Below are 13586 nucleotides of genomic sequence, written 5' to 3' on the forward strand. Positions count from 1 at the left end.
GATGAGTTCTAGGATCTTCTGGTCATTGATGTCCTCATGGATCAGGGGGTGAGGTGGAGGCCCCGTGATTGGGCTCAGGGGTCTTCCCCATCCCTCAGACACAGGGTCCTGACAGCGCTCACTAGAGGTCTTCTTCACCACTGTGTAATCCTGGTAATGGAGAGACACATTAATAAATCTCACTACAGACATTTCCAGAGTCCTCACCTCTCCAGTTCTGTCCATCTGTTATTCCCATAGATAAGAATGATGTAATATGACGTTATCAGATTCTCTCACCTCTCCAGTGAGACGGAAGAGGATCTCTAGGGTGAGGTGTAATATCCTCTCCGCCATCTTGTCTCTGTCCATATCCATCTTTGATGGGTAAATCAGGAAAATTCTCTTTTGTAGAAGATCTTCACTGAGAGGATCCGATATTGTAGAGACCTGAATGAGAAGAAGATGATCCGTTGTAACATCATAAGAATCCTGTGTAATAATACACTTACTGGAGATAATAAGGGAAACATATGAGGAGATTTATTATCTTACAGGGTTTAGTTTTCTCCCCTGACATCTACTAATAAAACCTATATATTTAGGCCACAGACAACAAGCAGTTTCCTCCTCGGAGTCGGCAGCTGAACACGTTCCTCATAGACTCCTCTTCCATAACGCTAATTCTCGTCTCTGTGAAGGGCCGTACAGTCACATAATAGAAAACATTAGCAGAATTGCTGTCTTTTTTTACATCCTACCTCACAAACAGCAGAATAAAAAGCGATTAATAACAAGTCCTACATGTCCCCCAAACTACTCTGCTAAATCCCCTCTGGCTCCGTGGCTGATGGTTCGGGGGCCCTGATGGTTATTATTCACTTTGCTGCTATAATATAAGGTGAAGCCACAAGACCCTTGCAGACCAGTGCTGAGGCTGACGCAGACCCCCGGAGCCACAACACCCCTACAGCCCAGTGCTGAGACTGACGGAGACCCACCGAGCCACAAGACCACTGCAGCCCAGTGCTGAGACTGGCAGAGACCCCCGGAGCAAAAATATCACTGCAGGCCAGTGCTGAGACTGACGGAGACCCCTTGAGCCGCAAGACCACTGCAGCCCAGCGCTGAGTCTGGCGGAGACCCGCGGAGCCACAAGACCATTGCAGCCCAGTTGTAAGACTGGCAGAGACCCCCCGGAGGCACAAGACCACTGCAGCCCAGTGCTAAGACTGGCAGAGACCCCCGGAGCCACAAGACCACTGGAGCCCAGTGCTGAGACTGACGGAAACCCCCGGAGCCACAAGACCATTGCAGCCCAGTGCTAAGACTGACGGAGACCCCAGGAGCCACAAGACCCCAGCAGCCTAGTGCTAAGACTGAAAGAGACCCCCCGGAGCCACAAGACCACTGCAGCCCAGTGATAAGACTGGCAGAGACAACCAGAGACACAAGACCTCTGCAGCCCAGTGCTGAGACTGACAGAGACCCCCCCAGAGCCACAAGACCACTGCAGCCCAGTGCTAAGACTGGCAGAGACCCCCGGAGCCACAAGACCACTGCAGTCCAGTGCTGAGAATAACAGAGACCCCGGGAGACCTAAGACCTCGGCAGCCTAGTGCTAAGACTGACAGAGACCCCCCGGAGCCACAAGACCACTGCAGCCCAGTGATAAGACTGGCAGAGACCCCCAGAGACACAAGACCTCTGCAGCCCAGTGCTAAGACAGATGGAGATCCACCGAGCAACAAGAACACTGCAGCCCAGTGCTGAGACTGGCAGAGACCCCCGGAGCCAAAAGACCACTGCAGCCCAGTGCTGAGACTGACAGAGACCCCTTGAGCCACAAGACCACTGAAACCTAGCGCTGAGTCTGACAGAGAAGCCTGGAGCCACAAGACCATTGCAGTCCAGTGCAAAGACTGGCAGAGACCCCTGGAGCCAAAAGACCACTGCAGCCCAGTGCTGAGACTGAGGGAGACCCCAGGAGCCACAAGACCCCTGCAGCCCAGTGCTGAGACTGGCAGAGACCCCCCAGGACCCACAAGACCACAGCAGCCCAGTGCTGAGACTGGCAGAGACCCCCGGAGCCACAAGACCCCTACAGCCCAGTGCTGAGACTGGCAGAGACCCCCGGAGCCACAAGACCACTGCAGCCCAGTGCTGAGACTGGCAGAGACGCCCAGAGCCACAAGACCATTGCAGCCCAGTGCTGAGACTGGCAGAGACCCCCGGAGCCACAAGACCACTGCAGCCCAGTGCTGAGACTGGCAGAGACCCCCGGAGCCACAAGACCATTGCAGCCCAGTGCTGAGACTGGCAGAGACCCCCGGAGCCACAAGACCTCTGCAGCCCAGTGCTGAGACTGGCAGACACCCCCAGGAGCCACAAGACCACTGAAGCCAAGTGCTGAGACAGGCAGAGACCCCCAGAGCCACAAGACCACTAGAGCCCAGTGCTGAGACTGACGGAGACCCCCGGGAGACATAAGACCTTTGCAGTCTAGTGCTCAGACTGGCAGAAACCTCCGGAGCCACAAGACCACTGCAGTCCAGTGCTGAGATTGAGAGAGACCCCAGGAGCCACAAGACCCCAGCAGCCTAGTGCTAAGACTGAAAGAGACCCCCCGGAGCCACAAGACCACTGCAGCCCAGTGAGAAGACTGGCAGAGACCCCCAGAGACACAAGACCTCTGCAGCCCAGTGCTGAGACAGACGGAGACCCACCGAGCCACAAGACCACTGCAGCCCAGTGCTGAGACTGGCAGAGACCCCCGGAGCCAAAAGACCACTGCAGCCCAGTGCTGAGACTGACGGAGACCCCTTGAGCCACAAGATCACTGCAACCTAGCGCTGAGTCTGACAGAGAAGCCTGGAGCCACAAGACCATTGCAGTCCAGCGCAAAGACTGTCAGAGACCCCTGGAGCCACAAGACCACTGCAGCCCAGTGCTGAGACTGAGGGAGACCCCAGGAGCCACAAGACCCCTGCAGCCCAGTGCTGAGACTGGCAGAGACCCCCCCGGACCCACAAGACCACTGGCGCCCAGTACTGAGACTGACGGAGACCCCCGGGAGACATAAGACCATTGCAGTCTAGTGCTCAGACTGGCAGAAACCTCCGGAGCCACAAGACCACTGCAGTCCAGTGCTGAGAATAACAGAGACCCCAGGAGCCACAACACCCTGGCAGCCTAGTGATAAGACTGACAGAGACCCCCCAGAGCCACAAGACCACTGCAGCCCAGTGATAAGACTGGCAGAGACCCCCGGAGACACAAGACCTCTGCAGCCCAGTGCTGAGACAGACGGAGACCCACCGAGCCACAAGACCACTGCAGCCCAGTGCTGAGACTGGCAGAGACCCCCGGAGCCAAAAGACCACTGCAGCCCAGTGCTGAGACAAACGGAGACCCACCGAGCCACAAGACCACTGCAGCCCAGTGATAAGACTGGCAGGGACCCCTGGAGACACAAGACCTCTGCAGCCCAGTGCTGAGACAGACGGAGACCCACCGAGCCACAAGACCACTGCAGCCCAGTGCTGAGACTGACAGAGACCCCCGGAGCCAAAAGACGACTGCAGCCCAGTGCTGAGACTGACGGAGACCCCTTGAGCCACAAGACCACTGCAGCCCAGTGCTGAGACTGGCAGAGACCCCCCGGACCCACAAGACCACTGCAGCCCAGTGCTGAGACTGGCAGAGACCCCCGGAGCCACAAGACCCCTACAGCCCAGTGCTGAGACTGGCAGAGACCCCCAGAGACACAAGACCACTGCAGCCCAGTGCTGAGACTGGCAGAGACCCCCGGAGCCACAAGACCCCTGCAGCCTAGTGCTGAGACTGGCAGAGACCCCCGGAGCCACAAGACCACTGCAGCCCAGTGCTGAGACTGGCTGAGACCCCCAGAGCCACAAGAACACTGCAGACCAGTGCTGAGAGTAGCAGAGAACCCCGGAGCATCGGTGCTGGAGACACAGGGAATGTATCAGTTCATGCTAATTATTTATACATTCTTAGAAATCCCCTGTAGTGTCTGTTCACACCCGCCATTTTTGCTGTGGATTGATCTACAGTGTTGGCAGGAAATATTCTGCTTTTTTGCAGCCTTTTCACTTGCATTTTTGTGTCCCATTCATTTGAACAGGGAAAAAAACGCTGCAGAAATGCTGAATGATGATGTGCAACGGATTTATAAAAAAAGTATCTTCTGGCCGGTGTCTGTGTCTGGCCGCTGTCCGTGTCTACCCAGTGTCTGTGTCTGGCCGGTGTCCATGTCTGCCCGCTGTCCGTGTCTGCCCACTGTCTGTGTTTGCCCGGTGTCCGTATCTGGCCGGTGTCCGTGTCTGGATGCTGTCCGTGTCTGGATGCTGTCCATGTCTGGCCGGTGTCCGTGTTTGCCCGGGGTCCGTGTCTGGATGCTGTCCATGTCTGGCCGGTGTCCGTGTCTGCCCGGTGTCCGTGTCTGGATGCTGTCCGTGTCTGGATGCTGTCCATGTCTGGCCGGTGTCCGTGTTTGCCCGGGGTCCGTGTCTGGATGCTGTCCATGTCTGGCCGGTGTCCGTGTTTGCCCGGGGTCCGTGTCTGGATGCTGTCCATGTCTGGATGCTGTCCGTGTTTGGCCGCTGTCCGTGTCTGCCTGCTGTCCGTGTCCGTGTCTGGCCGCTGCACTGGGACAGGCCGGAATAGTATAGTAGACGGCATTATTCCACACAATAGGATATTAAGCCCTGTTCACACTGCGCTTCTGCAGTGCATCCGGGGGCTCTGCCTGAATCCATCTAAAATAGGATTCACATAAATCCCTGTTGGGGCCACAGACGGCACTGACACCAGCAGAGGTCAAAGGAATTTGCTTTTTTTCTGTAATTGAATGATTTATTTCCTTAGGCCGGTGCACACGATCAGGAATTGGCAGCGCTTTGGACGCAGCACATGTCCGCTGCCGGCTACTGAACACAGGTGACTCCACATGTGATCCCTGAACCGTGTGGATTCTCCGCATACAATACATTGTACGGGTGAGGTTTATTGCGTCTCTGCAAGATAAATAGACATGTTGTGATCTGGAAAGACGCCGCCGCATGTCCGTCTCTAAGGATAGGGAATGTAGATTGTGAGCCTCATTGGGGACAATGCCACTAATGTCTGTAAAGCGCTGTGGAATTAGTAGCGCTATATAAATGAGTAAATATAAATATATAAACTGCGGGGGTTCTGGCCTTTCACAAAATGTCGGCAGAGCCCCCGCAGCACCGTACACCTGCAGCGACACTACACCTATTATGGCGACACTACAATTACAGAACTATACAGTTGTGGCCAAAAGTATTGACACCCCTGCAATTCTGTCAGATAATACTCAGTTTCTTCCTGAAAATGATTGCAAACACAAATTCTTTGGTATTATCTTCATTTAATTTGTCTTAAATGAAAAAACACAAAAGAGAATGAAGCAAAAAGCAAAACATTGATCATTTCACACAAAACTCCAAAAATGGGCCAGACAAAAGTATTGGCACCCTCAGCCTAATACTTGGTTGCACAACCTTTAGCCAAAATAACTGCGACTAACCGCTTCCGGTAACCTTCAATGAGTTTCTTACAATGCTCTGCTGGAATTTTAGACCATTCTTCTTTGGCAAACTGCTCCAGGTCCCTGATATTAGAAGGGTGCCTTCTCCAAACTGCCATTTTTAGATCTCTCCACAGGTCTTCTATGGGAATCAGGTCTGGACTCATTGCTGACCAACATAGAAGTCTCCAGTGCTTTCTCTCAAACCATTTTCTAGTGCTTTTTGAAGTGTGCTTTGGGTCATTGTCCTGCTGGAAGACCCATGACCTCTGAGGGAGACCCAGCTTTCTCACTCTGGGCCCTACATTATGCTGCAAAATTTGTTGGTAGTCTTCATACTTCATAATGCCATGCACATGGTCAAAGCAGTCCAGTGCCAGAGACAGCAAAGCAACCCCAAAACATCAGGGAACCTCCGCCATGTTTGACTGTAGGGACCGTGTTTTTTTCTTTGAATGCCTCTTTTTTTCTTCTGTAAACTCTATGTTGATGCCTTTGCCCAAAAAGCTCTACGTTTGTCTCATTTGACCAGAGAACATTCTTCCAAAACGTTTTACGCTTTTTCAGGTAAGTTTTGGCAAACTCCAGCCTGGCTTTTTTATGTCTCGGGGTAAGACGTGGGGTCTTCCTGGGTCTCCTACCATACAGTCCCTTTTCATTCAGATGCCGACGGATAGTACGGCTTGACACTATTGTACCATCGAACTGCAGGGCAGCTTGAACTTGTTTGGATGTTAGTCGAGGTTCTTTATCCAACATCTGCACAATCTTGCGTTGAAATCTCTTGTCAATTTTTCTTTTCCGTCCACATCTAGGGAGGTTAGCCACAGTGCCATGGGCTTTAAACTTCTTGATGACACTGCACACGGTAGACACAGGAACATTCAAATTGCTTCCTCACAATCGTCACCTTCCCACTCACTCTCAACTTCTAACCTGACTGTAGGGAGAAAGAGAGAGAGAAGGGGGGCTGGAGGGGGGTTTGGGAGAGACGCTCCGGGACTACAGAGGATGCACAGCCTTATTCACTGCTGTACACCCTCTACTATAGAGCAAAATTGGGATTTATATCATTGTAACCGGTTGTTGTATTGTTTACTGGTTTTTATTTTTTATTGTTTTTCTCACAATGTTTGTACAAGAAAAACAAAATGTTAGTAATTCTTTGTTTTGTTCAATAAAAATGATCTGATTGAAAAAAGAAAGGCGATAAAGTTGCTAATAGATGAAACGTATAGAAAATACCAAGATCACATGAGAAGGTGCTCGTATGAATTCACTGATAAATATGGTCGCTCATTGGCAAGGAGGTTATATCCATGCATGCAAGGGACATACATATCCAAAATAGAAGGGGCACCCGGGCCAGAAAAGCATAACCCCTCTGACACAGCTGAGGCATGTTGTTGCTATTATAGCTCGCTCTATAATATCCATGGACAATACCACGACATGCCACCTAATATTCTGGAAAGACAAACTGACAAATATATTATGGACGCTGCTCTTCCTTCCTTACAGACCCCTGAGCAGGAGGAACTAGACAAAGCTGTCACTGAGGAAGAGATCGGAGAGGCCATTAAATCATTCCCTATCGGGAAGAGCCCTGGGCCGGATGGAGGCAATAATAGATTTTATAAGATGTTTGCACCCCAGTTATTACCATTTTAGGAGAAGTGTTCAGTAATATCTCAGAAGACTCCCTCTCTGCCCCTTAATTACTTGAGGCTGACATAACATTGTTACTGAAAGCCTGGAGAAGAAACAAATGTCTGCCCTAATTTTCATCCAATATCACTAATTACTGTAGATGTGAAAATACTCTCTAAAGTGATTACAGCCCGGCTCTCCCACTACCTGCCCCCAATTGTTACCAACCATCAGGTTGGCTTTATTAAGGACAGAGAAGCTCGTGAGAAAACATTGTTATTAATGTCACATGCGGAAACCCCGGGGATCCCAATGTGCCTTGTTTCTGCCGACACTGAAGAAGCGTTGGACACAGAGCCCGGACTTTCTTGAAGGTCACCCTACGACATATTGGGTTGGGCCTTTTCTTGTTATCTATCATTCTCTCCTTATACACTGACCCTAAACTGATAATTAGGGGAGACGGCCTTCTATCTGACACATTATCTATTAATAATGGGACGAGGCGAGGGCGCCCCTCATCACTTCTCCTATACACACCGGTGATTGAGCAGTTAGTGGTGGCATTACGTATAAATCCCGATATTAGTGGGTTACTATAGGCTCACAGCTCTATACACTCGCTCTATACACAGGTGACTTGTGGCTCTATGTTTCACCCTCAATGGTCTCATTTCCCTCTGTAATAAAGGAATTCGGAGAATTCGGCCATGGAAGGAATTTTATAGTCAACTACTCTAAATCAGAAGCCATGAACATAACGCTGAACTGACAAAACTAATTTCTAACTTTCCCTGTAAGTGGCAGAAAGGCGCAATTAACCCCTTCATGCTGCGGCCCATTTTCGTTTTTTTGTTTCTATTTTTTCCTTCCCTTCTTCCCAGAGCCATAACTCTTTATCTCTCTGTCCACATAGACATATGAGGCTTGATGTTTGCGGGGCGAGTTGTACTTTTCAATGACTCCCTTAATTTTACCACATAGTGTACTCGAAAATGAGGAAAAAATTCCAAGTGCGGTGAAATTGTGAAAAAAACAATTCTGACATTGTTTATTGTGAACTGTTTTTGTACATTTTGTGGTATAATTGACCATGTAATATGATTCTCCTCATCACTATGATTACGGCGACACCAAACATGTCCAGGTTTTTATTATTCTTTTAATGGAGAAAAAAAATCTGAGGTTTGGAAAGAAACATTTTTGGAGCAGTTCCTCCATTTCCCGAGCCCCGTAACATTGTTATTTTCCTCCGGTGGAGCTGTATGATGGATTATTTTTTGCAGGACGAGATAACGTTTTTATTAGTACAATTGTGATCGCTCGTTACAGCATTTTTTGTGGAATTGTGCCATCCATAAATACGTAATTTTGTCATTCTCACATTTTTTCTATTTCCGGTGTTTACTGATCGGGTTAATTGTTTTTTTATGTTTTTTACAGAGTGGTAAAAGACACACAGGCAGTGCTGTACAAAAACAACAGATAATGTAACAAAAAAGAACAGCGAGCACTGAAGGAGATAAAAACTGCCAAGATCCTGTTATTAGAGAAGCCGATAAAGGCAATAATGTAGTGTTAGTAGCAATGGACAATATAGTAAGGAGCAGAAAGACAGCGATCAGAGAGCAGCACAGAGAAAAACAAGCGCTGATCCCACAAATAACGAGAAGGAACAACTAAGATCTTCTCTGAGATTTCACATAGAGAAGGGACGATTGTCTAATATCAGAGAAACTCTTCCCTGAATTTCCACACAAGCCGCATTGGTGTTATATTCCTAAAGTCCACAAAGACGCAGCGCCCCCACCAGGCCGCCCGATAGTGTGCGGGGTCGGATCAGTAACAGAATCTTTATCTACATTTATAGACCGGTAAATCACTTATGAAATTGCCTCCATAATCAAAAAATAAATACCATAACTATTAATATAAATCACAATATCCTACTGAAAAATTAAATCAGAATAAAGGACCAATTGGTATAAATAGCAAAATTTTTTTTATTCATAAAGAATTAAAACAGTACAAATAGAGAGATGCACATATCAATAAAGGGACGTTATAAACCCATTTTATTCCATACACCAACCACTGAATAAATACACCATTATGAAAATAGTAATAAATGGATGAACAATAGCTGCAGAATCCCTTATTCTATAAAAACATACACAATAATGTAAACATCCACAAAAGTGTGAAAGCTGTGGAATTTGTAATGTATCTATAAATTAGTGCAATAAGGATTCTGATTAAAATGGAAGCTCTCAGACCTATGTAGCCACTGCAAATTGCCGAAAACCGCAAGGGGTCTAAACTACGGCGATGCCCATGGATTTAATCTGAGCCAAAGTGCTAGCCATCCCCATGGCAGTATCACCCTTTGTTGGCGGCATGAAATCCGCTCTCACAATGAAACCCATGCAACGGCATAATGGCAGTGGTCATATAACACAGAAACAATTTATATAATAGAGCAAAGCAGCCATTACCAATGATGGATATGGAGTCTCCTCAGGCGTCCCTCTGCCCCGACGCGCGTTTCGCCTTTGCTTCAACGGGAGGCATGACTTAGGAGGGGAAATCCCCGTTTAAATAATCCTCGACCCAGCTGCAATCAATTACCTGACTGGAATAACCATGGCGCATGCCCATTACTGGAATATCAATAGCGCATGCCCAGAAAAGGTACTCAAAACCATGAAAAATAAATCATAATATCACTTGAGGTAGATCACCAGATCTTAAAAAACAATATTAAATTTCTTAAATATAAGCGCTACAAAAATAACATTTATAAGAATAGAATAGATAATCTTAATATATAGATCACTAGTGTATCAACATATTGAAGCGCTATTTTAATACAAGTATGAAGATCTGTGATATACTACTAAAGCCCTATGTCTACACATATAGGACCGAAATACTGATGTAAACTAATATTCATTCAAAATTGCATGATAAAGATAATAATTGGAGCACTGACCATGGTGAGCATGGAAAAAAAAGGAAATGAAAAGTAAAAAATGAATGGCAAAGAAGTCGCCCTGAGTCCATGAAGTGAAAACGGCGCATGAGGGAGTTGAACTTGGTTCACTACTATCAAATAAGAGAAGTGTTTGTGTGCTCCTATGTCGTTCGCCACCAGTCATCATCAGATGACCCTGGACAGCGAAACGCACATAATATGAGCATCACACTCTCTTCTGGTGAATCAAGACCCACTCATGCGCACTCACAAGAATGTGTGTAAATAGGGTACTTCAAAGGCACTCACCATACTAATAATAGATATGACAAATACACAATAATGAAAATGTCATATATAAAAAACTGACACTAATAATGCTATATTCCAACTGTGAACAAGACCATAATAATGAGGATTATAACACGAGGAAAGAACATAAGAAATAGAGGCATCTTCAAATCTTGAGTCTTCAATAAATGCCCATAAATCTTCTTTTCCATTTAAACACTGGAGGAATCAAACACGACAACCAATGTTCTGTAACTAAAAAAAAACAAAATGTTAATGTCACTCTATAAAAACTTACCCACCCTAAAAAGTCCACAACCCATGGAAAAAGACAGGAATATGATAATGAATAATAAAGCTACAAAAAAGCACCGAAACCGAAGCTTTCATTGAGTCCTTGAGGAGTTAAGGTGCCCAATCGAAATATCCACTGGCACTCTTTTTTGGCTAATCTTTTACCAACATCTCCTCCTCTAAGACCCAAATTAATATGATCAATACCCTTGACTTGGAGTAACCTAGAATTGCTATGATGGAAATTTTTAAAATGCCTAGGTAATGTTTTCAACAAGGCAGCATCTTCAATCTTTTTGGCTTTGTCAATGTCGAGGCAGTGTTCCCGAACTCGAATCTTGAGCTCCCTACTAGTCATCCCAATATAGATTTTCTGGCATGGACAAGTGGCATAGTAGATCACTCCCTTCGTAGAGCATGTAATGTAAGTTCTAATATCAAAGCATCTGGATTGATCAAAATTCTGGAACTTACTACTTTTTTTCATGTTGGCACATGCCTTGCACATACCACAGGGAAAAAATCCCATGCGCTCCATATTCTTCTCCCTCTCTTTCCGTTGAGGATCATATTGGCTATGTGTCAAAATGTCTCGCAAATTTGGAGCCCTTTTTGCCACAAATGAGGGACCTGATGGTAAAATTTCCCTCAAAACAGGATCGGTCAGGAGGATTTGCCAATGTCTCTGTACTATATTTTTAACCTCAAACCATTTATTATTGAAGTTTGAAATAAATCTTACCTGCTGGTCCTTGTTCACAATCCTAGGAGGAATCACATTCTTATGTAAAAGTTGTTCTCTGGGGACACTTTTTGCCCTCATATATCCTCTCTGAATAGACTTCCGATTGTATCCTCTATTTTGAAATCGTTTCCTGAGGATAGAGGACTGTTCTTCAAAAAGACCTTCATCAGAACAAATTCTCTTAATACGCAAAAATTGTCCAATGGGTATCCCATCTATAGTGGATTTTAGATGTGCCGATGAAGCATGGAGCAAGGAATTTGTTGCCGTGGGTTTACGATATACTGTGGTTGATAGCCGACCATCAGATAGAACTGTAATGGACAGATCCAAAAATTCAATTTTACGTCCATAATGATACGTCAACCTGATATTTTGGTTATTGTTGTTAAGTGTATTCATTAAACACCTCAATTCCTCACCTGATCCCTCATAAATAAACAGGATATCATCTATGTAACGGATCCAATTATGGATCCGTTCCATACCCACTACTTCGCTATCTTGAAAAATATGTCTTTCCCAGGCTCCCATAAACAGGTTCGCATATGAGGGGGCACAAGCCGCCCCCATAGCTGTACCTTGCTTTTGAAGAAAAATTTTTCCATTAAAGGAAAATGCGTTATGAGTTAATACATATTTCAGTAAAGCAAGAACAAAGTTGGCCATATCATGATCTACGTTACTGTTTAAGAGGAATTTACCAACAGCATTAAGTCCATCTTGATGGCGAATCGATGTATATAAAGCCTCAACGTCTGCTGTAACAAGGATCATGTTGTCAGTTAATTGAATATTTTCTAAATGTCCAAGTGCAGCTGTGGTATCCTTAATATATGAGGGTAGCTGAGTCACTAAAGGTTTCAAAAAATGATCTATCACATTACATATGATCTCACAGAGACCCTCATTGGCTGCCACTATAGGTCTTCCCGGTGGATCCTGGGAATTTTTATGGACCTTTGGTATCAGATAGAACGTTGCTAACCTAGGACTGAGTTTTTGATGGATTTCTAATAATTTCTTAGGGACAATGTGGTTTTCAACTGCGGCCTCCAAAATATCAATCAGTTCCAGTTTAAATTGTCCCATAGGATTATAAGTAAGTAGCCTATACTCCTGAGTATTGTTTAACAATTTATTGGCTTGGGCCTCATACATGGAGTTCGGCCATATTACTATGTTACCTCCCTTGTCGGCCACCTTGAAAACCACATCGTCCCATTCCTTAAGTTCTCTTAAAGCATTCCTCTCCTGCATGGACAAATTGTTATGGCCAAACTTACTAGTTTTCTTTAATTTATCGATTTCAGATGACACAATCTTTGTGAACGTATCAACTGCCGGTACTAATGTTAAAGAGGGAAATTTTGTAGATTTATTAATTAATTTCACGGGGAAATTACTTACATTTGATGTATTCTCATCAATCAGAGACTCAAGAATCTCAAGAGCTTCATTTTCCTCCCTACTAGAGAAGTCACCACCACTTTCTTTTTTATGATGTAACCTCTTCAAAACCAGTTTTCTGGAGAAGAGATGCAAGTCCTTTATTGCCGTGAACGTGTCTAAATCAGATGAAGGGGAAAACGTTAGCCCTCTCTGTAGCACCCTAATTTGTGCATCTGTTAACATATGACTAGACAAATTAATAACCTCAACAGTATCACTCACTTGATTTTTAGGGGTAGTGCTTTTTTTATGATGCTGTCGAGTCCTCGGTTTATAGCTGGCTTCAAAAGTACTACTTCCCACATCACTAATAGAGGAATTGGATGTGGATAAATCCCTAAGCAAATTCCTAGGGATAGGATCTTTTTTCTTCGGCATTTGCCATTTGAAAATTCTCTTTGACTCAAAATCAGCCCAATCCCTTTCATACTTCTTCTGTTTATTTAAACTAATGTGATTCTCCCATTTTTCAATGTCTTTATCAAGTTTCGTAACAAATTCCTGAAATTCCTCTTTTCTCATATCATGTAATAAGATTTTTTGAAGATCCTCAACTTCAGTCTCTATATCTTTAAGAGTAATGGAATTTTTTTCAATAATTATTTTGATGAATTCCAAAGAACAGG

At 45.5% G+C, this 13586-nt stretch overlaps 1 protein-coding gene and 1 long non-coding RNA gene across 2 annotated transcripts in view; one reads left to right on the forward strand and one right to left on the reverse strand.

Moving 5' to 3' along the window:
- LOC141082292 (uncharacterized) overlaps nucleotides 1-13586 on the forward strand; it is a 987535-nt gene that overhangs the window by 798581 nt on the left and 175368 nt on the right. The window lies entirely within an intron of this gene.
- Nucleotides 10644-13074, reverse strand: LOC141082300 (uncharacterized). Its single transcript, XR_012230494.1, has 3 exons — nucleotides 12919-13074; nucleotides 11506-11822; nucleotides 10644-10724 (listed from the first exon to the last, which is right to left on the reverse strand). It is a non-coding gene; the product is annotated as an uncharacterized lncRNA (long non-coding RNA).

The sequence above is a fragment of the Dendrobates tinctorius genome, unplaced genomic scaffold, assembly GCF_039654945.1.
Source record: "Dendrobates tinctorius isolate UK_male_01 unplaced genomic scaffold, ASM3965494v1 ptg000017l, whole genome shotgun sequence".
Taxonomy (NCBI): Eukaryota; Metazoa; Chordata; class Amphibia; order Anura; family Dendrobatidae; genus Dendrobates; species Dendrobates tinctorius.